Source organism: Malaya genurostris, chromosome 3, assembly GCF_030247185.1.
Source record: "Malaya genurostris strain Urasoe2022 chromosome 3, Malgen_1.1, whole genome shotgun sequence".
Lineage (NCBI taxonomy): Eukaryota > Metazoa > Arthropoda > Insecta > Diptera > Culicidae > Malaya > Malaya genurostris.
Window position 1 is genome coordinate 228,501,994 of NC_080572.1, and position 26,097 is coordinate 228,528,090.

Genomic DNA, 26,097 nt, shown 5'->3' on the forward strand with positions numbered 1-26,097 from the left:
GTCGCGATGAGTATCAAAACATCGCAGTGTTGGGGGCTCGAAACGCGAGGGGTTCAACGTAATCGGTATACTTTCAAATGGCTGGTGCTCACATACCGGTGTCAGATGGGTGGAAAAAATGTATACTGGTCGTTTGGAATGCATCACGTCATTCTGAATTTGTTTAAAGATTTTTTCGAGTTGGAAATATTCTTGATTGTCTCTGGTTCGTAATTAGACTATGATAAATTAACCAGTTCGTTTCTATTTTTGGTTATTGATTTAAATATGAGTAGAACATTCATTGTCACTTAGATAACTCGTTCACTTTTGCATCCAATTAGTAATGGAATGATCCCTGTTTCATAATCGTAAATTTAAAAAATATCAAATGCACTATATATCAATACGGATCACTCTTGCGATTCACGAGGGACATCACAGTAAAGTTCGGTGGCATAAAAGGTTACTAATACACTACAAACTTTTTAATGCACTTATGACATTTTTAACAATCTACTGAACCGCAAACAACTCCAAATATATGGAATATTTCTTGAAATACACGGCACGAAAAAATAAACTGTAAATACGGTTTAGAATCGCAGTCTGATACTAACTTGAATGAGAATATTTCGTTTTTATAAAAATCCCTATTTATATAAATATATATGAAATGTGCACACAGAACTAAAAAAATTAATCTTAATGTTAGTTTCAGAATTTTACCAACATTTCCGAATTATGCACTACAATTTCCTGATTTGAAAAATTATGGTTACGGTGATAGAAATATACAATATCAGGTAGTTCAATAAATCATCACATATTATACTAACAGATCGGCTGAAAAGTTCGTATCGTTTCTATGAGAGGGCGCCACTAGAATTAAATCCATACCATTTTCAGTTAGTACCAACCTTCAAAAGATACGTGTATAAATTTGACAGCTGTCTGATTATTAGTTTGTGAAATATTGCATTTTGAGTGTAGCTACTTTGGTTATTGTGAAAAAAATGGAAAAAAAAGGAATTTCGTGTGTTGATGAAACACTACTTTTTGATGAAAAAAAGTACCGCCGATACCAAAAAATGGCTTGATGAGTGTTATCCAGACTCTGCACCGGGCGAAGCAACAATTCGTAGGTGGTTTGCAAAATTTCGTAGTGGTCATATGAGCACCGAAGACGAAGAACGCAGTGGACGTCCAAAAGAGTCTGTTATCGATGAAAACGTGAAAAAAATCCACAAAATGATTTTCAATGACCGTAAAGTGAAGTTGATCGAGATAGCTCACACCCTAAAGATATCAAAGGAACGTGTTGGACATATTATTCACGAATATTTGGATATGAGAAAGCTTTGTGCAAAATGGGTGCCGCGTGAGCTCACAATCGATAAAAAACAACAACGAATTGATGATTCTGAGCAGTGTTTGGAGCTGTTATATCCCTCCCTCATCCACCGTATTCTCCAGATTTGGCCCCCAGTGACTTTTTCCTGTTCGCAGACCTCAAGAAAATGCTCGCTGGTAAAAAATTTAGAAGCAATGAAGAGGTAATCGCTGAAACTGAGGCCTATTTTGAGGCAAAGGACAAATCGTACTACAAAAATGGTATCGAAAAGTTGGAAGATCGCTATAATCGCTGTATCGCCTCTGATGGCAATTATGTTGAATAATAAAAACGAATTTTGGCAAAAAAATGTGTGTTTCTATTAAACGATACGAACTTTTCAGCCGAACTGTTATTTATTAACATTTTTTTCAGTTTTAAACAAACTTTCTATTTGTCGACATTTAAAATGGTTCGTCTGTTGAATGAAATCGCTTAGTATATGAGCAATTCCAGAAATGCTTAGCAGGTCATCAGACTCGACCTTCTCCGATTTGGATGAAACTTTGCACATGGCTTCAATATAGCAAACCATAATTTTTTAACTGATTGAGGGGTCCATCCGACTCACGACTGATTTTTAAACAGGGCGTATGTATGTTTGCATTTTACAAAAAAAAAATCAAATCGTTGTAACTCGGAAACCGGTTAGTTGTCCAAAAATGGCGTTCAGGAAGAAGTTGTAGGGAATCGATTGGGCGCTCTAAAAAAATATACACTGAAAAAACTTTTGATTTTTTTTCTCAATAATTACAAAATAATCCGAAAAAGTTTTAAAAAAGCATGGTATTGATTTTTTTGATAATTTTCATTTTAAAGCTGTTATTAAAACCTACAGAATGATGGCTATCCCATCCGTGCCTTTTGAAAAATGAAGAAGTTACAGCTAAAACAATTTACAGATATATTCGAAATTTCAAGTTCTCGTTGAAAGATAATCATTTAAACAGTAGAATTTTATTCTACAGGTTAAAGGCAATAAATTTGTTCATGATATCCTTTCTTCTAAAAGTAGCTGTTCTTGAGATACTTGGATATTTATTTATTACACCATTTTTTATATTTCCATGAATTGTTTATTTGCTTGCTAGAAAACATAAAGAGAATAATAAATGATTTTTCAAAAGTGTTAGACCCTACCCGCCCCTTAACCTATTTGAGTCTGCGAATTTCGAAATTATTTCTTTGGGAATTTTGGTTACCCTGAGTTTGTTGAGGTTGATTATGGAAGATACTATATACTTGTTCATCTAGTATTTTATTTTCGAGGACCTCTTGCATTTCCTCGAATACAAATAAATAGCCAATTTTCGATCAAAATGTGTCTCGTGCAAATCGAACGGCGTATAAAACAAATCCATAGAGTGTCCAGCAGAGGATGTGCATAACACAAGTCACGGAACTGACCCAGAGAGGACGTTTGTAATGTCAAACCAACCTCATTTATCGAAAGTACCAACCCTTAGATAACATGCGTCGTCGTCGGACTACAAGCAATAAAACTACCGATGTATAAGTAACGTTACATATTTATTTATGATAAAAATCCTATCAATGTTTTGAGAAGTGTTACCCATACTCGGGTTTATTAAAAACAAAATTTTTCGGTATTCTAATTTGCACAATTATCGTGAAGGGTGAGCACAAAGTCAAAGTTCAAAAGATAAGATGTGCTGAGATGGTTCACTCATCAACTCGAAGTGCTTTTACGATCTTACGCAAACATCTGAGCATGAAAAATGACTACTCTGAATTGGTTGCCACGTTCGCTAATAATCAAACAAAAGCAATAAAGTATCAACAATCCAGGGAGTTCAGTCGACATAAAAAGGATTTCTTGCGTTCGTATGAAACAATGAACGAAACATGGATCCACCATTTTTCTACGGAATCATAATAGCATTCAGACGGAGTGAGCGACCTGAATACGCAGCAAGTAACTGGAAAAATCATAGCGTCAGTTTTTGGATGCTCGAGGTATAATTGACATCGACTATCTTGAAAGGGAAGAAGATATTATTACTTTGAATTATTGATGCATTTGAAATGCGAAACCCAAAAAAAAAAGATCTCATATAAAGAAGAAACCGTGCCACAAGTTAATGAAAACATTTCTAGCATTACATTCCAAAATTTTGATTTTATTTATTATTCCGAAATCCGATTCGAAAATACCCATATTGTAAAGCTTTTCAAGGAATATCAATAAACCGGAAGTCGCCATCTTAGAATTCAGAACCACCTCAAACATCGTTTTCCAACATGTACTCATTCAACCCGTTCCGAAAATACCCTTATTGTAAAGGTTGTTACCCGGTTGTTCTCTATGGCCCCGAGACCTGGACTATGTTGGCAGAGGACCAACGCGCCCTCAGTGTTTTTGAAAGAAAGGTGCTGAGGACCATCTATGGCGGAGTGCAGACGTGGAGACGGCGTATGAATCACGAATTGCGACAGCTGCTAGGAGAACCACCTATCGTACGGACAGCTAAAATCGGACGTCTACGATGGGCTGGGCATGTCATAAGAATGTCGGACGACAGCCCAGTGAAAATGGTTCTTGAATCTAATCCGACTGGTACAAGAAGAAGAGGAGCGCAGCGAGCAAGGTGGATCGATCAAGTGGAGGGTGATCTCAGAAGCATCCGCGTCTTGAGTGGCTGGCGACGAGCAGCCATGAATCGAGTTATGTGGCGACGTATGCTTGATACAGCAAAGGACACCCCAGGCCTATAGCTGTTAGGTAAGGTAAGGTAACATAAGTTACATCGATACAGACGTAATTTTTTTTTTGAATTTTCGTCAATTTTTTCTGAGAGTGCATTTACGAATTTGCAATTTACATGTGACGTAAATCCATAAATGACTAAATTTAAAAAAAAACGCGAAATTCGTTTAACTAACAAGAATGAGGTAATTCAAAATATGTGTTAAACATGCCCAGTCTTTCAAACAGTAACGTAAAATTACATGATTCAGCTTGTAAAAATGAATCAAACTACATGTATATTATATCAAGTGAGTTGTCAAAATGTGGCAGTTGTCAAAATGTTTCATTTTTTATGCTCAATCATGTCGGTCTCAGAAGACGAAAATTTTCACAAGTATGCATCTAAAAATATTGTGAGTATATTTTGCTTATTTTTTGCACATTTCATCCTGAAACTCCGGAACCGGCAGTTGGGTCCAGAAAAAATCTAAATTGTGCTTGAAACTATATTGAAAATTAAGTCGGCGACGAAGTATTTTCGAGGACGTAAATCATGATTGCGGTCTGCGTCCTACAGAAACAGAAGTTTAAAAATCAAAGCAACGTAGTTGTAGTAGATATTTTTCTAGGCCCCTTCCTTTTTTTTGATTTTTTAAAATAACTATAAAACATTCTCAAAGTAACAAAAAACGAAATGAAAAACGTTGGGGTTTGGTATATTATACGAAAAAAGTGTGTGTGAAATTTGAAAATAATTGGTGAAATAGTTTGTAAATGACGATGGACACGGACATTTAAAGCGTATCTTCGAGAAAAACGCGTTTTATGTTTATTGTCTATAAATTCGAATTGATTTTTCTACGCGTAAGCGCGTGGGGTCTAATACTATCAAAAAATCATATTTTTTCTTAGTAGTTTGTTGTGATAAAACCTTTCAGGGGTTTTTTGGTCAAATTTTCAAGTCAATCTTGACTCTTCGCAGTATGATATAAACAAAAATAAAGACCCATAGTTTCCAGAGTTTTGTTTCGATAGGCTTGATAATTTGACAAAACTTTCTTGAAAGGTTTTACCACAACGAACTACAAAGAAAAAATATGATTTTTCGAAAGTGTTAGACCCTACGCGCCTCGTAGAAAAATCAATTCGATTTATAAAAAAAAAAAAAAACTTCAAACGTGTTTTACTTGAAATTACGTTTTAATAGTCGGTGTCCATCGTCATTTACAAATTACTCCACCTACTGTTTTCGAATTTTGCACACACTGTTTACGTATAAATTACCCTACTCGCTCCTTGAAGATATCATATGGAAGTGTATACACTGTTTTACAATAGCATTTGTTTTTGAGGGAGCTGCTACCAAAGTGAGAGTCACGATTGCTCACGGTAGACCAAAAAAGACAACGTGTCATTGATTTTGAGTGCTGATTGGAAAAGTTTCGCCGAAATATACCGAATTTTTTGCTTTGATATGTGACAATGGATGAAACCTGGTTCTATTACTACACTCCGGAGTTGAAGTTGGTCGTCAGCCGAGTGGACGACTACCTTGTAAAAGGGAGAACTATCAATAGCGAACGTTGTCAATTAGCAAACTAATGCGTTCGTAGAACGAAATTGGTGAGAAACGACTTCAAATGGAGAAGATTGTTCAAGGTTCTCGTGGTCATAATATATTGTTCTTTACGTTTCGTCTCAGACTCGTCGGCGCAGAGCAGTTCAAATTGATCGTTGTTTTCGGCTTATTCTGGCCGATGCAGGTGCAGAGCAGTTCAAATTGAGTAAAAACGGTTATGTGCCCTAAGCACAAATATAGGCTAGCCCCTAAATGACATATAATATTTCTGTTAGAAAAATAATTAACTTCGAAATTCAGCCAACTTTGACAGAATTTTTTTGATGAAGGGAAATATTATCAGTTTATTCAACTAAAAACGAATTTGCGAAAGGTAAATGATTGAAATATCGAAAGTAAAAATTAGCAAAAAATATATCTTTGAGGCTTAAATCGAACTTGCAAACATTCGGCTTGTTCATTAGATCCACTCTTTGAAAAAGCCATATTTTTTCCTATCGTTCGTCCGGTGAAGACGTTTGAGAATTTTTGTATCCTTTTTCAGTTTGTTTCTCATGACAACATCTCAAGATGAAGATATTTTCCAAACTTGTAACCCAATATGTACGGTTTTGGTATTCCTCAACGATAATAGTATTCCCGGTAACATAAAGTACCCTTGCATCAAATTGTATCCATCTTCAAATTACTACCCAGAACATTTCAAGCCACAAAATAAATCCTTTGATATTTTTGTCTGCTCCTTCTGAAAAAAATGTTACCAGACCAACTTCTCAATGGAGCAGACTTCAACCTAGGAATAATATCATTACAGCAAACTTTTTCATCATCAGTGATTGAATGGCGTAAGAAAATATTTCGACTTCCAGTTGATTTAGCAAAACGTACAATGAAAGCCAACCGCTGTTGATCTAATCATACCGAAATCGAACAGTCACCTTTCTAGTTTTCTGTGCCGTTTCGGGCTTTTTGCTTCGGTAGCTTGGGTGCTCTGCAGTTGTGTGTGTGTTATTTATTCGAACGTAATTTCAATTTCAAGAAAGTAAGAAAGAGCGTGATTGGCTGCAGGCTGTCCGACCGCCCGTCCGGATCCCAAGAGAAACGAACTTTGCTTTCGATTGGTGTCTGTAGCGGCGGGGTCCGGGTCAACTGGAATGATTATCATTCAATTCTGACGGAAGAAAATTGATAGTAAACAATCTGAGAAAGGGGTCATTTTTGGCCTACAACCTCCTTGGAAAAGTAATTACTGTAGATTGGTAAATGAAAATAGATTCAGTTAAAATTAACTGGTGGCTTTCGGATTTTTTTTTCGAATATAAAGTTCGCGGAAATCACAAGCAAAACAAATTGAATACAATAACAAAAAATCGGATCACTTTCACTACCACTGTGCTAAATTTTTTGGGTGTTAATTTTGCTTCGACTGTCCGAACAGGTTTAGCCTCTGTCTTTGTGGGGACGATTCTTCACCGGTATAAACATCACAACATAAAGTTGCATAGCCGAACATAAATACATAATATTCAACCCATCGGCATAACCCGGTGTGTGGTAATGATCATCGCGTTTTGACATTGACTGGTCGCGAACGAAACCGGGGAGGATCAACCGTGACCGAGGCTCCGGCAGCCCTCAGCGAACCACTGAGAGTGAGAGTGTTTGCCGATCCTTGCTAGTATTCCAGTCGCACAACCGGTTCTGTCCGAACAGTGCATGAATGGTACGGAACTTGTTTTCGGATTGTAAAAAATATATATATATATACGACTCAGAGATAATGTCCGTTGAAAGTGAAATTTTCCGAAATCGGCATCCAGTGGGCTCGGCACGTCACCGAGCGCACCTGCAGCATCCCATTGAAGAAAGTTATTAGCCCCTGCGTGTGAGCGCACCGGTCGCGGTTATACGATTTGTTTTGATGATTCAACTGCCGCATTGGTCATGTAGCGCGTCATGACGCGTACTGTCACTCTTGTTGACGGTTGTTGAACCCGCGAACAGCAATGGCTAGTATTTACCCTAAAGGCTGATTTGGCGGCGAGGTGATTGGCTGTCGCTAGAAAATTGTATCCAGTTTGATTGCCAACAACCAAAGGAACTGTCGCCGGCCGTAGTTTGCAGTTGTTGCGGCATGTATTGTCACGAACGGGTACTGGACAAGAAAGAAAAGTAATTTGCTGGACAATTTCAATCACGGAAGTGTCCAGTCCAAAGCGATTGTCATGCACCTCAAATCCATCCGGATGATTGGTTCAGTTGCTTGGCCGTTGATTGGGTTGGAACCTACACGGAGCTCGCCCAAAGGTGTCTAGTTTTGTCATATTTTCACGCCTATCGCAACATAACTCTGGAAGTTATGGGGCTTTATCTGTTCTTATCTCATACAGCGGCCTTGAAGCAAAGGCCTAGGAGTTCCTTTGTTTCGGATTTTCTCGAAAGCACGTTTTAAAATTCCGTATCCGTCCGTAGTCATTGAAAAACTACTTCACTAATTATTTTCAAATTTGGCATACACTTTCTACATATAAAATATCAAACCCCAACGTTCTTCTTTTCGATTTTTTTTACTTCAAGGAGATTTTACAGCTTCAAAATGGCGAATGTTGCCGGGAATAATTGAAGTTTTGATTATAAACAAAAATTAAATAAAAGAATCAAATAAAACGTGCATGTAATTTTTGCGGAAATATTTTTCGTTGTGTTTAGTTTTCATAAAATTATTTCAATGTAATAAATTATTAAAATTTTGGAACTGCAAGACAAATAGAAGATAGAAATTGTATGAACCCTTAAAATTATTCCTTCCAATCTAAACGTGTGACAGTCGATTAGGCATTCAATGAGATGTAGAGGTGAGTTCCTCTTTAATGTTTTTATCATTATTTATGTTACTTCCAGAAACGGTATTCAGAGACCAGAATAACCCGAAATTGTTCGTATATCTTTGAATTAGAGTGACGAAACGACCCCTTGAAATAGTTTTGAGCCCACCTTCCGGGACCGAAAACCGAATACCGGTGAAACTAAAATAAATTTATTTGGTCGTCGACTCTCAAAATCGGTGAACCCAATAAACCCGATGAATTTAGGTAAAAATTATACATTAATCATCCTATATTTCCAGTTCCGGGAGTCGGATCTGTTTGAAAAATAAACAGGTTTTATGGGACCTTTTATTTGAATGTTAGATGAACGAAATCGGTTCAGCCATCTACTAGCAAAATGAGTGACATTATTTTAATTTCATAACATATAGCGTCCTGTAGTTTCAAAACCAGAAGTAAAGACTGTCCCAGAAAGTATGGACGCACTTTGATTTCGCTGTAAATAATTCACAAGTGTAAGATATTCAAATTCTATTCGATATACTCATAATATTAGACTACAACAACAGAATATTATTCTCAACATTTGCTACTTAGCCATTGTAGACTAGCTGGCGCACCTTCTTGCGAACGTTACTCATTAAATTCCGTACAGACTTCTTGGCGACAAGTTTTGACACTTTTTTCCAATCTTTCTCGAACTGTTGAATGGTTTCGGCTGCCGAGACATGTTTCCCAAGATGTGCCTTCGTAAATGCACAAAATTCCTCAATTGGTCGAAGTTATGAGCAATTTGGTGGATTCATGTCTTTTGGGACACTTTTGGTAGTATACCATTCTACCGTTGATTTCGAGTAGTGGCACGAAGCGAGATCTGGCCAGAAGACGTTTTGGTTGTTTCTTATAGGTTCGAAGATTCAAACGTTCTTTAGCACGAAGAACATTTGACTTCGAAGTGCCCACTTTTTTGGCCACATCCCGAACTGAAACCTCCTTCTTTTGCTCGAACGCCTTCAGTATACGTTTATCCAACTGAGGGTTAGCAGGACCTTTTTTTTCGACCCGTTTTCGGTTTATCCTCAAAGGTGTTATCCTCACCGAACTTCCTGTTCGCGTTTTGTGCAACATTTGTACACAATTTTTCGACGTTGTTCTGCTGAAAGTCCACGCATTTCGAAACAAACTAATGAAAACGAATAAACAACTGCACAAGTGGTTAGAGAAGAGTGTAAACAACAGGACGCAGCCATAAAAATCGACAGATTATGAACCATTGCGAAATGGCAGCGGTTTTTGGTTGAGTCCATACTTTCTGGGACAGTCTTTAGGATACAAATAAAATTCAGAAACTTTATATCTGAGTATAGCACCATCTTCGATAAAAATAATGAATTTATTTTGCACACAATGCTTATCTTCACGAACATCTTCGAAAGGTTTAAGGGTGTAAGAAGTTGTGTTCTTCTTATTGTTGCAAGCAGTATAATTCAATATAAATATGAAATTGTTTTGAATTTGAAAATACTGCCATCTTTCTGACACATATGTCATGTTCGAACGATTATGTTATCAGGTGTACAACTTTGATTCTGCTGTTTTTTTCCAAAATTAAAAACTTTATAGCGTAAAAGTGCTTAGAGATGTATTATTTAAAGTATTGTCCATCCATTTTCCAACTCTTCGAAGGATGTTGAATGTTGATCTGCCAGGCCGTGTGCCATCGAACGGAATAGGTGAAAATCAGAAGGGGCGACATCTGGGGAATACGGCGGATGGGGCAAGACTTCCCATTTCAGCGTTTCCAGGTACTTTTTGACAATTTTTGCGACGTGAGGCCGAGCATTGTCGTGTTGGAGGATGACTTTCTCATGGCGCTCTTGATATTGAGGCCGCTTTTCTTTTAGCGCGCGACTAAGGCGCATCAGTTACGTTCGGTAGCGATCTCCTGCGATGGTTTCACGCGGTTTTAAGAGCTCGTAGTAAATCACACCGAGCTGATCCCACCGAATACAAATCATAACCTTGGCGCCGTGAATATTCGGTTTTGCCTTCGACGAAGTAGCATGCCCGGGCTTTCCCCATGATTTTCTGCGTTTAGGATTATCGTATCGAACCCACTTTTCATCACCGGTTACGATTCGATGTAAAAACCCCTTACGATTTTGTCTTTGAAGCAGTTGTCACATACAAATAGACGGCGCTCGATGTCCCTCGGTTTCAACTCGTACGGCACCCAGTTACCTTCTTTCTGAATCATTCTCAGGGCCTTGAGACGTTTTGAAATGGCTTGCTGACTCACTCCCAACGATTCGGCAAGCTCTTCGTGGTTTGGCACGAATCTTCATCAAGCAATGCTTCTAGTTGTTCATCTTTGAAGGTTTTTTCTCTTCCGTCATCATGTTTGTCTTCGACATCGAAATCACCATTTTTAAAACGTTGAAACCACTCCCGACACGTTCTTTTACTCAAAGCAGCATCACCGTAAGTTTCTCAGAGCATTCGATGCGCTTCAGCTGCATTTTTTTTCGAATTGTAACAGAAAAGTAAACAATTCGTTAGGCACTGTACACACTCACTTCAAAGGAATTATCATCTATGTATTTTGACCAGTCTGAGCCGATACAGCCACCTATCGGAAGCAAAGTTGTACAGCAGCCGATTCATAGCGTACAGAATCATTACATGGCTAGTACTACGATCCTACTGACACTAAGAATCCTTCCAAGTTGAGGCTCGATCATATGACAACTGGCTTGTAAGACCTGAAACTCCTACTACTGGAATAAGACGAAAAGTCGCTTACACAAAAGTATCGATATTTCCGTTAAAAATGGATGGATTTTTACAAACTATGACTTGTTGGATAGCTATAACCGTGCGGAATCTGTTTTCAAGGTCAATTGTGACAGATATTGTCAAAAAACTTGTAAAGTTGACTAACCATTCAATAGCGTTCAGGGTGACGGGGAGACCATTCATTTGCGACTAGTTTGATCAAAGTTCGTCAAGTCTTCTCTGAGATCTCGATTACTTTGATGGCAGCACACATACACGGACATCTGCTTAGTTCGCCGAGCTAAATCGATTGCTATATGGCACTCGGCCCTCCGGACCTCGAAATTTTTAGCGAGTTCTTTACTTATTTTTCATATTTATAAAACAGGTAAAATCGTAGGGGCTTAGAAAAACATCTACTACAGCTACTAGGGATGGTCGGGTTTTGGGTATTTTTACCCAAAACCCAACCCGAATCCGAACCCGACGGGTACGGGTCAGGTTTGGGTACAGAAAAATGAATTGTTGGGTTCGGTTCGGGTACGGATTGGATTCACGTACAAAAATTTGGTTGGGTGTCGGTTATTTGAACTTGACTGCCAAAGTTTTTTCGGGTTCGGATTTAGAAGAAAATTTATTCTGCTGTCTCTGTTCGACCGATTGACTTTTAAAGTGCGATGAAAGTATGTGCAGTCGCTTCGAGTATTCGCATTTCTATAACACTACGAGTCCCAAAGATCCCTAGTGTTATCTAGGGCGGTCATTTCTGATTCTGAAAATATCCTGGTATAAGTGACATAACCGATCAAACTCAAATTTTCTTATCGCTCAATTTTATCCGAAATGGCTAGACAAATTTCAACTAGCTCAAATCTCAAATTGTTGTTAAGTTTCGTCTTCAACTTGTCAGTGCATGACCGTTTCTGTTGAGCTGTTATTCCACCTAGCGAGTCTACGAAGAAACGAAAGAAAATTTAAACCGGTTATGCACCCAGAGCACAAAATAATATAAAAATGATACAAAAAAAATTGAACCCAGTGATGTGTAAATGCCTTTCTCTTGTTATCATTAAAACATTTATAAGATTCCATCCTCGGCCATTAGTATTAGTAGCTCACAGCTTATCAAATAACCTAACAGTTGCATTCAAGTGAATTTAATTCTTTCAAAATCGATTCTGTCAATTTATTTGTATTGAAATACATTGGGATTTGACGGATAGATTACACAGAAAAAAATCATAAATTTTATAGGTAACGCAATTCTACAAACGATACAATTCGTAACTACACGGAAAAGCCAGCGATCGCAAAACAACTAAAATATTAGTTGTTTTTCTGATTTTGATTGGTTAAAATTTGGTACAACTAATCGACTATTGTTTTAACTAATCTTTCATTTTTGATTTATTGTGCTGGCAGCTTAGCAACGACACCCAACAAAGAAACGCACCACAAACAAGTAATGAAACGTTTCAGTTGAGCAATGCCAAACACCCTGAGCGAACAATGAAACGTTTCAATGAGATGTCACTCGTGCAATTGAGCATAGACACAATCCCAGCAAAGTTACTTACATGCATGAAAGCAAAAAAATGTCTCAGTTGTTTCAACCAATTATTCAGTTATTTGAACTTAAGACGCCAATTGCAATAAATATTTTTCACTGTTAGCCTCTTCTGGGGGCAGCTAATCGTTCACTGCTTGAACAACGAAATTTTACCTACTTAACTGCTTATATCTTTATCACTAAACTCACAAAGGATATAGAAATGAACCAAAAAATTACAATTCTCAAAAGTGAACTCACCAGAAAAATGGTCACAGGGAATTAGGAAACTTTTCCTTCACTTGTAGAATGGCTCGTTGGTAAACCTAATGCGACAGATACACTTTCAAGAAAATACAAATAGTACCACTTCACTTTAGCAGCAAATTTATAAGCGTTAAGCGGTTTTACTAACATTGTCATGAACTGTCCTAGAATACATTACTCTCAGATGAAATTAAAACATTTATACTGTGAGAATATCTATTTAACACATGGAAAACTTGTTTTACAATTAACTGTTATATTCTTCTGCATACTTTCACTTACATAAAACGACCACTACGTAACTAACATAAATGACGTTCATTTACCATTGAAAATTTTGAAATGTGAAATGAAGAGGTTTTTTGTTCTGCGTTTTGCTGTCTTCGTTCTCCGCCAAGTGACAGCATTTGAATACAACAATTTCGGTTACCTGAATGGTTATGACAAAATCAACAGATATGTTTAGTTAAATAAACAACTTTCTAGTTGAAACAACCAGGGTGTGAAACAACAGTGGCAATATTGTAATTTTGTGATCTGCGGGTTCTCCGTGCAGAATTTTACAGGCTCCGAACGTAATTTTCACTTACCTACCAAGTGCCGCTGTATGGATTTATATGTACCATTTATTCATCAAACAGATATGGGCTTCTTTGGTTCAGTCGAATAACTTACGTGCTTTGTGATCTAATGTTTCTCGGTTCAAGTCGCGCTGTTGCATCGAACTTTTGTTTTTTATTTCATTCAATTTCAAGCCATGTAATTTTCAAATCACACAGTTTTACATGTTCTTGAATTTAGATTTGTGTGAAATACGACGCTCCATTTATGTGCATCTAATAAGATGTAAAATCACAAGAATTTTTCGAACTATGCACATATAGCATTACATCTCTCTATTCTTTCTTCTCTATCTCTTGAACACAAAATGTTTCCCATAACCGTTACAAACTTGATCGATATTGTTAACTTTCAAATTAGTTTATCGAAATTCGTTGAATCATCTTCGAGAAAATTCAACCAATGAAAATTGTACAATTAGTCGGTCACGTCACTTATACTATTATATCTTCAAAACCGGAAGTGATAACTACTTGATGATTTAGCATCATTGAAAATTCAACAGTAGCATTCAAACAAACAGTAGCATTCTGACAAAATGGAGCGGTTAAAAATACAACGCGATTTGTCGGTTACGTCAATTATACCAATATATCTCCTGAACCAGAAGTGACAGCCATAGGATCTTTAAACTTGATCAGTGGTTAGTAAGCTACTTTTGAATTGTGGATAAAGTTCTTTTTTCTCTCCACTCAATATTCTAAGAAATAGGTGAACTAATTTTAACAAGCTTAGGCTTGTTTTGTTGGAACAATTTGGACCTCAAATGTCCTGGTTCCGGATTTACTAACTGATTGAACGCACTACTTTTCACTACAAAATTTTCTCGAATATGAATAACCCGATTTCTATAATTGTTTTACGTTTCGCATTCAGCACATCAGTGCATTAGCAGATTGTGTTGGACTGCTAATGCCACCTCGCGGATCACCATAATCCGCTAAGCAGACGTAAAGTTATTACTATTTGCAACGTCTATTCTGACGGCTCAAATGATACGCGTTGATCCGCGAGGTGGCATTAGCACTCTAACACAAACCGGTATCCTTGAGGTACCAAAACCTAAATGACCGATATCAATAAACTTAGGCTCGGTTGAATGCTACTATTAGGTCATTGATCGAAATATAATGAAATGAGTGATGCAACCGACTAATCGCACCGTTTTTCATCGGCCAAATTCTTCCGGAGATGACTTAACGAATTCTAATAAGCTTAGGATTTTTTAAAAGCTACTATGAGATCATTGATCCAGTTTGGAAAGGATATGGTGAACATCTCCGTTTCGGGGTATGAAATCTTATATGGGACGTTACCGATAATCTGCATGGTTTTAAAGCGCCAAAATTATTTGGAAAGCTCACAATACTAATGGCGAAAACTTTTTATTGCGACCTGATAATTGTATAAATGTTTTTTATTGACACTATTTATGGCAAGAGAAAGGCATTATCATACCACTAGGTAGATCAAGAAGGGGTTTTACTAATCAGCCAGTAGCTCTGGAACCGGGTGTCGGATCAGGATAAAACTTTATATAATTCTGTGGAATCATAAGACCTTTTATATGAATCTGAGTGTATGAAAATCGGTTAGATCAGCTATTCCCATCCTGTGGTCTGCGGATCCCTGGAGGTTAACGAATTATTTTTATTGCCTGCAACTGTTTCTAGCAGTAAGTAGTTTTCTTAATAATAATAAAGTTTTTTGCCAAATTTAATATAATAATGTTTTTTTTTGCCAAAAAAAACCATGCTTTGGTTTTTAAAATTTATGTGTCCTATTCCGTTAATACTATGCAGTTTTCGAAATAGAGTGAAAATTTGGGTCAGGATCATTTCGTCGATAACCGTTTCTCCGGAAATCATTTCGCCGAAAGGGTCATTAATCTGAATGTCATTTCGCCGAATCGTACTAATATCTAAGTGTCGTATTGGAATTGATTTAAATAGAGGCAATTGGAATATGATAGTGATTACGCCTGTTATGTTAACCTACAATCGTACAACTGAAATATCTTATATTTAAGCTAACGGATGAATTCATTTTCCAGCGTTTAATCCTGAAAGTCCTGATTAATTTTTTTTAGATTATTTCAAGATCCCCAGAACGGAATTTGATTTTATAACTATTTCATTTATGTATCTTTTCAATTAATAATGTGATGCAGTCGAAATTACCCAAAACGATTTTCAGCAAAATGGCATTTGGCGAAACGGCTTTTGGCGAAATGGCTTTCGGTGAAATGAAACGCTCTCGCAAATTTATTTCCAGCGAACAATATCAATTTTAAACTTGGTGGTTCACGGAAAACTGTTATTGTTTCAAAGGGGTACGCGAAATAAAAAGGTTGGGAAAGGTTTTTATGGCCTGCCTATGAAAGCAGAAAAAAATCGTTGTCTGATACATTCAAAATGAATTATGTTGATTGATAAAAGTCTTCTCTAACTAACAGATTGCCCATCGGATTAAAATTGACAGAACCTTGTGCATCTCCAACGCATTGTACGTCTTCCAGTAATTAGTTAAATACATACTCCCCTAAAAAAGTGCAAATAATATGAAGGTCCGACTATAGAAAATTCGGACTCGGAAGGCCTTGAAATTTGTGGGTATGGGAATATCATCGAATTTTGAGATTTCTCAACGCCTTATCATAGCAAAAGAATTCACCTGCCAAATGTGTTTATATTTTTAATATTTTTATACAACAAAAAATAAAAAAACAATTTCAAATCTTCGAACTTCCGAGCTCAAGGGAATTCTCCCCTCTTTCCCCAACACCGAAGTCAGGAAATACAGGAAACGGTTTAGCTGAGCTACCAGAATATTTTTCACGCTGATACCTGAAGAGAAACTCCAATAAATCATTGTCAGATGTTTGACCAAAGTAAAAAAGAAGAGTATCAGAGCCGGAATAGAATTAGAATTTTATATTTACGCTTAAAAAGGCATTTCTGAGTTGTTTATTGTGAGTGCTTTAAATTATATTTACTGAATCGCGAAACATTTGCTACTACATCACATAGCCTTAATGTAAAGGACCATTGAGAATTTCTAGAAAGCAATGATCTCCTCTACCATTCTTAAAGAAGACTTCATTCTCATTACAATAAACTAAATGTGCTGAATACTTTTTTGTGTAATATTTTTTTGCTTCTCGGCAATCCATTTTTTGATTATCAGATTTATTTCCAGAACTTATACCAAGGCTTTTTGGTTGTCACCGGTGGAGGCAGCTGCAAATATAGGCAAAGTTTTAAACACAAACTCTTGCATGTTTTCAATATTTCTTACCGTCGTGGTTGTAGTAGTTGTAGTTGTTGTAGGAGTAGTTTTAGGAGCAAACGGTGAGTACGTATAGGCATTCACTGCCAGCTGGTGCTTGTAAGTGGTTGTGTCAGTGCTCCATTCCTCCACTGGTAACGCCAAGCCCAATGAAATCAGCAAACAGATCAAAACCAAAAATTTCATTTTATTTTTCAAAATGTAGAAACAGCGAACTCTGCGCTTCAGATGCTGCAAGTGCGAGATCGAAACGGCTACTGAGTGATCGGCGCTTATCAGCGAACTTTTCGAAAAGTCTCGATGATACGCAGGAACAGCAGAATCAATTCGCGCCTAGCCGGGGAATTCCCAGTAATTTTTCACGCCTGACTGCCCCGGTTTGTTTATTAATCGAATCAATACGCAGTATCGGTCAGCTATAAGTGACTGTCCGCTAGCAGAGTGAGCTTATTTATTTCATCCGTACTAATTTACTATGTCAAGATTGATAGAATCATTTTACATCGAACCGCTTGTGTGCTGCTATTTACAACGGAGCAAAATTTTACAGGAAATAACTCAGCTCAGATTTCAATTTTTTTGAATTATATTTAAATCCACTGTAGAGAGGCTTCCCATATACTTTCAGCGGTATAATTCACAGCGCTTGAATTCATGTTTTTTTGATTACGTATAAAAATCTAGCAATAATTAGTATAATCAGCCCATAATGGAAAGTAATCCAGTTATCTAAACATGAAATAATTGGCATCTTATGTTAATCAATGATTTGTTGCAGTCTTGTTAAAACGTAGAGCCGTCTTGAGCTAGTTTCATATTTCATCAGTATCCAACGGAGAAAACAGATTGAAAAAATGACGCGCGTATGAAACTATGTGATGAAAACCACGAAAATGTTACCGCGGAGACGCGACTCGAACTAGTAGCTAACTCCTAACCGAGAAAAATTGTTTGCCAATTAAACTACCCTGCATATGAAAACACATGAAGAGACAGCCTAAATGACTAGAAGAACCGAACATGCTTCGCTTGACTTGGCCACCACAGCATTCAATTATAGTCCTATCTCTATGGAAACACATTCAACAGAAACCAAACACTCGCCGCGTCACAAGTCTATCCTCGCTATTCTGTCTTACCGTCAGCCACTGATTTAAGATGTTGTTTTGGTCTCTTTCGCAGCCTATGGGATAAATCAGCGTCATCATCTATCTGATGATCTCAGCTAATATTTGGTAGCAACAGTGACAATTGCGAATTCGAACACAATATATTGAAGATAAATCAAGCCTTTGATTGACGCTGATGTACCTCATAGATAGCAAAATAGATAAAAAACAAAATCTCAAGTCAGTAGCTGGCGGCAAGGCACTTGTGACGCGGTGAGTGTTTGGTTTCTGTTGAATGTATTTCCATAGAGATAGGGCTGTAATTGAATGCTGTGGTGGCGAAGTAAAGCGATGCATGCTCGGTTCTTCCAGTCATTTAGGCTGTCTCTTCATGTGTTTTCATACGCAGGGTAGTTCATTTGGCCAAAACAATTTCCCCGGTTAGGAGTTAGCTACGGGTTTGACTCCCATGTCGGCGGTAACATTTTTGTGATTTGCATCACATAGTTGCATTCGCATGTATTTTTTTTAAATCTGTTCTCCCTATTTGATACTGATCAGATATAAAACCTTATGTTAGTTTTTTTCCTTACGGTTTCATAATAGTATATTTTGATGAGGAAATGTTCCGATCAGTGTTGTAACCCTATTCGAAATGCCTTCTTTCTTAATCAATAATTTGTTTCAGACCGAATTAGTTAAAGTTAATATGAGGAGATCTTATCTCAGTAGCTGTTTATTTTTCAATTCTTTACATATAATAGTATTTATTATTAATATATGTGTTTTATCATAGAATTTAGGTATATTATCATCTAATGAGTTTTTCGCCTTTCTTAAAAAGAAGGGAAACTAAGTTTTGAACCGCAGCCTGAAGTGCCATATACCATTCGAATTAGTTCGTCGAGAATGCAAAATCCACTCATTTTCCACTCATCCACTCGGTATTGGCTGAACCGATTTTCACAAACTAGGTTTCAAATCGATTCCTTTCTGAACTCCCGAAACTTACTCGGATATACTTTCCAGTTCCGTAATTATAGGATGATATATGCAAAAAATATTTTAACAAAATTTATCCATGATTTTCACAGAGATTACTTAACCGCCTCTAGATAACTTCAAAGGACATAGAGAATTTCAGATTTTTATTCGGATCGATCTTCGAATTTCAGAGTTACAGGGTGGTTAGTGCAAACATATCAATTTTAAAATGGTTTTGCGGAGAGTGACCATGTTCCCGAAGCGAATTCCTCGCAACTGCTGAACAAATTCAACTAGTTTGCATATCCTGCCAGTTGAAAACCAAATCACGTGTTTTCCTTCTGTGTACCGATGTGTGACCATTTTGCGACCGATCGAATATAATGCAACATGTGCTAAAAAAGTAAATTTACTATGTGCTGTTGTACGAAATTAGTTTAGAACCGAATTAGCTTAATAATATCGAAGTGTGACGAATTCATAAATAAATCCACTTTCTTGTATAGAAACACGCTCTTAAAAATGATATTTTTTTGGGTGTCACCCTGTAATTTCTGAACCGGGAGTCGAAGTCAAATAAAATTCGACAGTTTTCAATAGAACTTTCATTTGAATTTGAGTTTATTCAAATAGGATCAACCATCTATGAGAAGATTGAGTACATATTTTCTGCACATATTACTGTGTAATTCCGGAGCCAGAAGTCGTATCGGTATAAAATTCAATAGCGTTCTATGGAAATGTATGACCTTTTACCCTACACATTAAACTAAATGCACCTAGAAATAAATACTTCTCTAGTACTCAGAAAGCTATTTGTTTACAATTTGGTGGAGTTTACAAGAAAATAAGAATAAATAACCTCTTCTATCCATATCTGGTTGAAAGTATCTCAATAATTTAGCTACATTCTGACTTTGTGCTTTTTTGTTGGATTCTCAGTAGAATGCACCCAGGACCAAATAATATTGCACAAACTCAGAATCTAGGTAAATTATTGAGATACTTTTTAACCAGATATGGGTTAATAAGATTAACAAGATGGTGATCGAATTTTACAGTAAATTTATTCAAATTCTAGATTATTTTTGAACTAACTTTTGCTGTACCACTTTTGTATTTATTGCTAGGTGCATACAGTATACCTTACATACATACACATACACATATAAACATTTGCTCAGTTCGTCGAGTTGAATCGAATTGTACATGTCACTCGCCTGAAAAGTCGGGTTTCATAGTGATTGCATAACCTTCCCATATGAGAAAGTCGAAAATACTCTTGAATTTGACATGTTCATCATGTATCTCCGGAAACGGAAGTTGAATCTGAAAGAACGCTTTCACTCGAATCTAAGATGGCGGAAATTGGTTCTTGAAAAAAGTCTAAGACGAAATGTAAAGAAAAGTAAAAACATAACCCTTTTTACTCTCCTTTGCATTTCGTCTTAGACTCGTCAGTACAGAGCAGTTCAAATTGAACTGCTTAGTGAAAACTTAAACAGTTCAACTTCAACGCTAATCAGACGTAAAGTTGATGATGTTTGCAAAACACTTATTAACTGGCACCGAAGTGCAATGTCTTTGCTGATGTGCCAAACGAAAACGTTATTTTCGGCTAATACTGTAGTGTAGTTGTTTCTCATTTTGCTGGTGCATACCACCCAGTAATTCTGGAACGGATCCGAAAGATATTCAAGAATTTTAGTATTAGATCGTATTTTCCTACCACTTGAATTTATGTTTGTGAAGATCGGTTTAGCCATCTACGAGAGAATTGAGTGAAAATATTTGTCACACACACTGACATTTGCTGGTTTCAAAATAACTGACTCGAATGGTATATAACACTGCACAGTGGTTCGAAACAGGAAATTAGCGACAAAAGAATATTTTCGCAATTGAATATAATTTTTTAGTAGTTGGTGTCTTCACAAAAGTTTTTTTGTATTCAATTTGCGCATGTTTTGATGTACATGATCATTAGAGTGGTCCATGTTTTGATTGAAATCTGAATTTTATCTTTCTTATTTGAATTTAAAAATGATTGCATTTCACAGCAAAGTTGCAGGAAATTTGAGCAGCTTTGCTGATGAAGCTATCGTCCTACCTCTTCATTTCATCGAGTTACATCAATTGTTCCGAGTAAAATTAGGGCGACTCTCAAAAAATCACCTTTTTTATCTAACTTTTTTACAAACAGTTTTACGAGAAAATTGTCTTCCGAAGGTTTGAGGAGCTAATTCTTGCGCACTAAGTTTTTCAGTATAAGCTAGCATCATTTTTTGAAATATGAAAACTACAGCCGCAAACGGATTTTTTTCTGAACAATTTAATTCTTTTTATAACCGAAAAGACTGGCGGCGAAAAGGCGATTGATTTAAAATCCAATATTGCAATTTTCACATCGTAAATATTCAAAATGAAACATGAGATAATAGTGGATGGTAGTTCTGAAAATATTGGGCCTGAATTATTTAAATTATTTTCAGTAACGAAAAATTCGCAGTCTGAGCATGCGAAATGGTAAAATCGTATACCTAAAGACTGTCCCAGAAAGTACAGACGCATTTTGATTTCGCTGTAAATAATTCACAAGTGTTAGATATTCAAATTTTATTCGATATACTGATAATATTAGACTACAACAACAGAATATTATTCTCAACATTTGCTACTGAGCCATTGTAGACTAGCTGGCGCACCTCCTTGCGAACGTTCCTCATTAAATTCCGTACAGACTTCTTGGCGACAAGTTTTGACACTTTTTTTCCAATCTTTTTCGAACTGTTGAATGGTTTCGGCTGCCGAGACATGTTTCCTAAGATGTGCCTTCGTTAATGCCCAAAATTCCTCAATTGGTCGAAGTTGTGGGCAATTTGGTGGATTCATGTCTTTTGGGACGAAAGTGATGTTTTTGGTAGAATACCATTGTACCGTTGATTTCGAGTAGTGGCAAGAAGCAAAATCTAGCCAGAAGACAACCGCATTCTTGTGGCTTCGAATCATGGGTAGAAGTCGTTTTTGTAAACATTCCTTGATGTATATTTCGCTGTTCATTGAAGCAGTGGTGATGAAGGGTTTCGAAATCTTACCGCAGCAACAAATTGCTTGCCAGACCATAGCTTTCTTACCAAATTTTTCGACTTCAATCGATGTCTCGGACTGGTTTAACACTTGCCCTTTCGCGCCGTATAATATTGTGGTCCCGGCAGGGATTTGTAATCGAGTTTCACGTAGGTTTCGTCGTCCATGATTATGCAGTTCAAATTTCCAGCAAGAATCGTATTGTACAGCTTTCGAACCCTCGGTCTGATCGATGCTTCTTGTTTCGGACTACGTTTTGGTTGTTTCTGCTTCTTATAGGTTCGAAGATTCAAACGTTCTTTGGCACGAAGAACATTTGACTTTAAAGTGCCCACTTTTTTGGCCACATCCCGATCTGAAAACTTCTTCTTTTGCTCGAACGCCTTCAGTATATGTTTATCCAACTGAGGGTTAGCAGGACCTTGTTTTCGACCCGTTTTCGGTTTATCCTCAAAGGTGTTATCCTCAACGAATTTCTTGATTGCATTTCGCACGGCTTTTTCACTTACTCTTTCCATTTTTGCTATCTTTCTCAGTGACAGTCCGCGTTTTGTGCACCATTTGTACACAATTTTTCAACGTTTTTCTGCTGAAAGTCCACGCATTTCGAAACAAACTAATGAAAACGAATAAATAACTGCACAGGTGGTTGGAGACGAGTGTAAACAATAGGACGTAGCCATAAAAATTGACAGATGCTGAATCATTGCGAAATGGCAGCGTTTTTTGGTTGCGTCCATACTTTCTGAGACAGTCTTTATTAAAGTAAGTCGTATCCACGACAAAATAATAATATTCTTAGATGAAACTTCCAATAAAGTTGAGCAACTCTTTACACAAATCTTTTTTTAGAGTTGATAATTTATCGAAATTTTAGATCCATGCGTTGAATGATTATGTCACCAAATACCGGTAGCGATTTCACGCAACATATTTAGATCCATGCGTGAAAATATGTGTTTTTTTTTTTACTTTAAAAGAAGGTTAAATTAACAGAAGGTAGAGTGGGAAGTAGGCGGTTTCTTGATTTACATTTGTAACTCGTTTCCATGGTCACCTTATGCAAAATTTAGTAGAACTTCTCCCGTTTTGGCATCGTCGCTCTAAATGATAATTTTAGATTTTTAGCACTCTTCATCTTCTGTTTCCGGAGCCGGATATCGTACTCTGATGAAATTCAATAGCAATGTATGAGACCATAAGACCTTTTATTTGTACGTAAGTTTGTGAAAATCGATTGAGTCATCTCTGAGAACATGATATGAGTTACTTTTTGGAATTTTCGACAGCTGCTTTCGGTACTTCCGAAACCGGGAACTGGGATTCGAAAATTCAATAAATTTCAATGGGTCTGTATGAACTTTCATTTGACATTTATGTTTATTAAACTCGGTTTAGCTATCTCTGAGAAAATTGAGCCAATGTTTTCTGCATTTGTCACTCTGTTATACCGAAACTGAAAGTTTTAATGGGATAAAATTCGGTTTTGTTTTAGCGTTTTAAATATTTGTTACATATTCACACAGACAAAGAGCTCAGTTTGTCGAAATGAATTGAATAATTATTCCAGTTAAAAAGTGTTTACATAACCCTCCTCTATGAGAAAGCCAACAATACTCTTGATTTTGACATGTTAATGAACCTGTATCTCCGGACAGGGCCGGTGAAACATGTTAAACCCAGGTGGGTAATTTTTCATACTGCGGAGAACGACCCACTATTTCGAAAAATTTCTCTATTCTAATGGAAATGATATTTATCCCAAAAAGTGCAGTCGTTTTTTTTAAATAGAATATTGATTCTATATAACTTTTCCAATGCGTAAATTAGAAGTTCGAAAAACGCGTAAACTAGAAGTTTGAAGAGTTTTCGGTACTAAGTTTTAAAACAAAATTTCGCATCTAAGGTTTAACCTGGTTTCAAAATCACTGCCAATATTTGTTTTCAATTCAAAGTACCAACCTTCAAAGAACATTTAACCTCAATAGCACCACGAACACTGAATCTAATTCATTTATAAAAAATGGAAATAACGAATTCCGTGGGTTGCTAAAACATTGCTTTTTAAAGGGAAAAAACGCGCATGCCCAGCTATAGCTTGAGAGGTGTTTTCTCCACTAGGATCTATAAGGGTTTGTGGTATTAAGATTTTGAACGTGGCTAAATGAAGCATTCAACCGGAAAAAATTAAGCAAGTTTTGATAATCGTGATGTATGAACGCAAAATCAAAGTTCGTGAGATTAGATATGCTGAGATTGTTAGCACATGAACTGGAAGTTCTTTTACGATCTTGTACGAAAGTCTGAGCATAAAAAAATCGTCACCAAACGGATCTCGAACACGGCAATCAACAAAAGTCTGCCGCAATGAAATGGAATGCGTTGGTATGGAACAGTGGACGAAACATGGATCCACTATTTTTATCCGGAGTCATACCAGCATTCAGACTGGGAAAGCCATCTGAAAACGTAACAGGTAGCTGGAATAATCATGGCATAAGTTTTTTAGATGTTCGAGGTATAATTAACATCGACTATCTTGAACAGGAAAGTACCATCAAAAGTGATTCACCGTTAACCAAGACAATGCACCGTGCCATAAGTCAATGAAAACAATCAAAAAATTAAACGAATTGGGCTGCGATCTGTTTCCTTATCCACCTTGTTCACAATTACCTAGCCCCAGCGATTGCTTGTCCTTTGCGGATCAGAAAAAGACACGCCAGCGAAAAATTTTTGGCTCGCCGCAAAGGAAGCCGATGTTTAGACCAGTGAGAAATCATTCTATAGGGATGGTACTGAAAAATTATGAAAAGTCCTAGAATGATTGTATGTCATTTGAAGATGATAATGATGATGAATAAAAAATATACCTGCACACGAAATTATGTTTTTCTGGTTAGTTCCTTGACTGTTTGAACGATGTGTTAGCAACTTTTACTTCCTTTCTGAACCACACAGAGTTCAAGTTTATTCAATACAGAGTTTTGTTTGTATGAGTGATTTTCTTAAAAGCGAAAACACTCATTGAAACGCAGAAATTTAATGGAAACCGTGAACTTGTATGTATTTGTTAGAAGAAACCATGACAAAGATATTCGTTACTAACTGAAGTTTCGATCACCATTTATCTGAAATATGATTTTATAGATATAGTTCCATCTACTCCAATCGAAGTGTAGAAATATTTTTAATGCAGTTTCTGTAATAATATGGAAAATTAATTAAAAATGATTGAGATATAGATGTTCAAAACCTGAGCACTGTTTGTACGGTTCTCAGTATTTTGAATTCAAACACCGGTATAGAAAGCAAAAACGTAGTCATCCGCCCGATTCTCTCGATCCCCGTCCCTGTCTACCATCTTTATTGGAACTAACAAGATCTTTGATATTTGTCACTAATTTTTTCGTTCTCCTTTCCCTCGTCTCTTCACAATCTCGATGGAATCTAATTAGATCTCTGTCGTATTGAGACATGCTGTTCCCACATCCCCTTTTTACCTCGGAGAACCGCTCCAGTCGTTGACAAGGCTGCGGGCCACCCGCCGAGTCTTTGTAGCCTGATGATTTTTCTCGCGGACCAACACGGACTGAATGACGCGGCCAACATAGATATTTACCAACGCCATCTGGAAGACTCTCATGCTATATTCAATTCACCGGCCACTGCTGATCGCCACCAGAAAGTTGAATTTTCGAGAATCCGCGACCCCGATACGACATTACCTAATGATACTATTCTAGTTTTAAGTTAGTCGTTAATTAAGATTAGAAAATACCCTTGGCATCTTAGAGCTTAAGCAGTGTGCCTTAAAATTATATTATATTATTGAATAAAAAAACGTAGTCCTACGTTAAAAGATTTTGAGTGATTTTCTTCATGTGAAGATATAGAAGGTGGGATGTGACATGGTTCATTTCATTAT

The 26,097-nt window shown here is 36.8% G+C and overlaps 1 protein-coding gene and 1 long non-coding RNA gene across 8 annotated transcripts in view; one reads left to right on the forward strand and one right to left on the reverse strand.

Annotated features, from left to right (window-relative positions):
* The window catches only part of LOC131437068 (uncharacterized), a 561,034-nt gene that overhangs the window by 393,105 nt on the left and 141,832 nt on the right, over nt 1-26,097 (forward strand). The window lies entirely within an intron of this gene.
* On the reverse strand, nt 16,620-17,520 carry LOC131437070 (uncharacterized). The gene is made up of 2 exons (XR_009230696.1): nt 16,999-17,520; nt 16,620-16,940 (listed from the first exon to the last, which is right to left on the reverse strand). It is a non-coding gene; the product is annotated as an uncharacterized LOC131437070 (long non-coding RNA).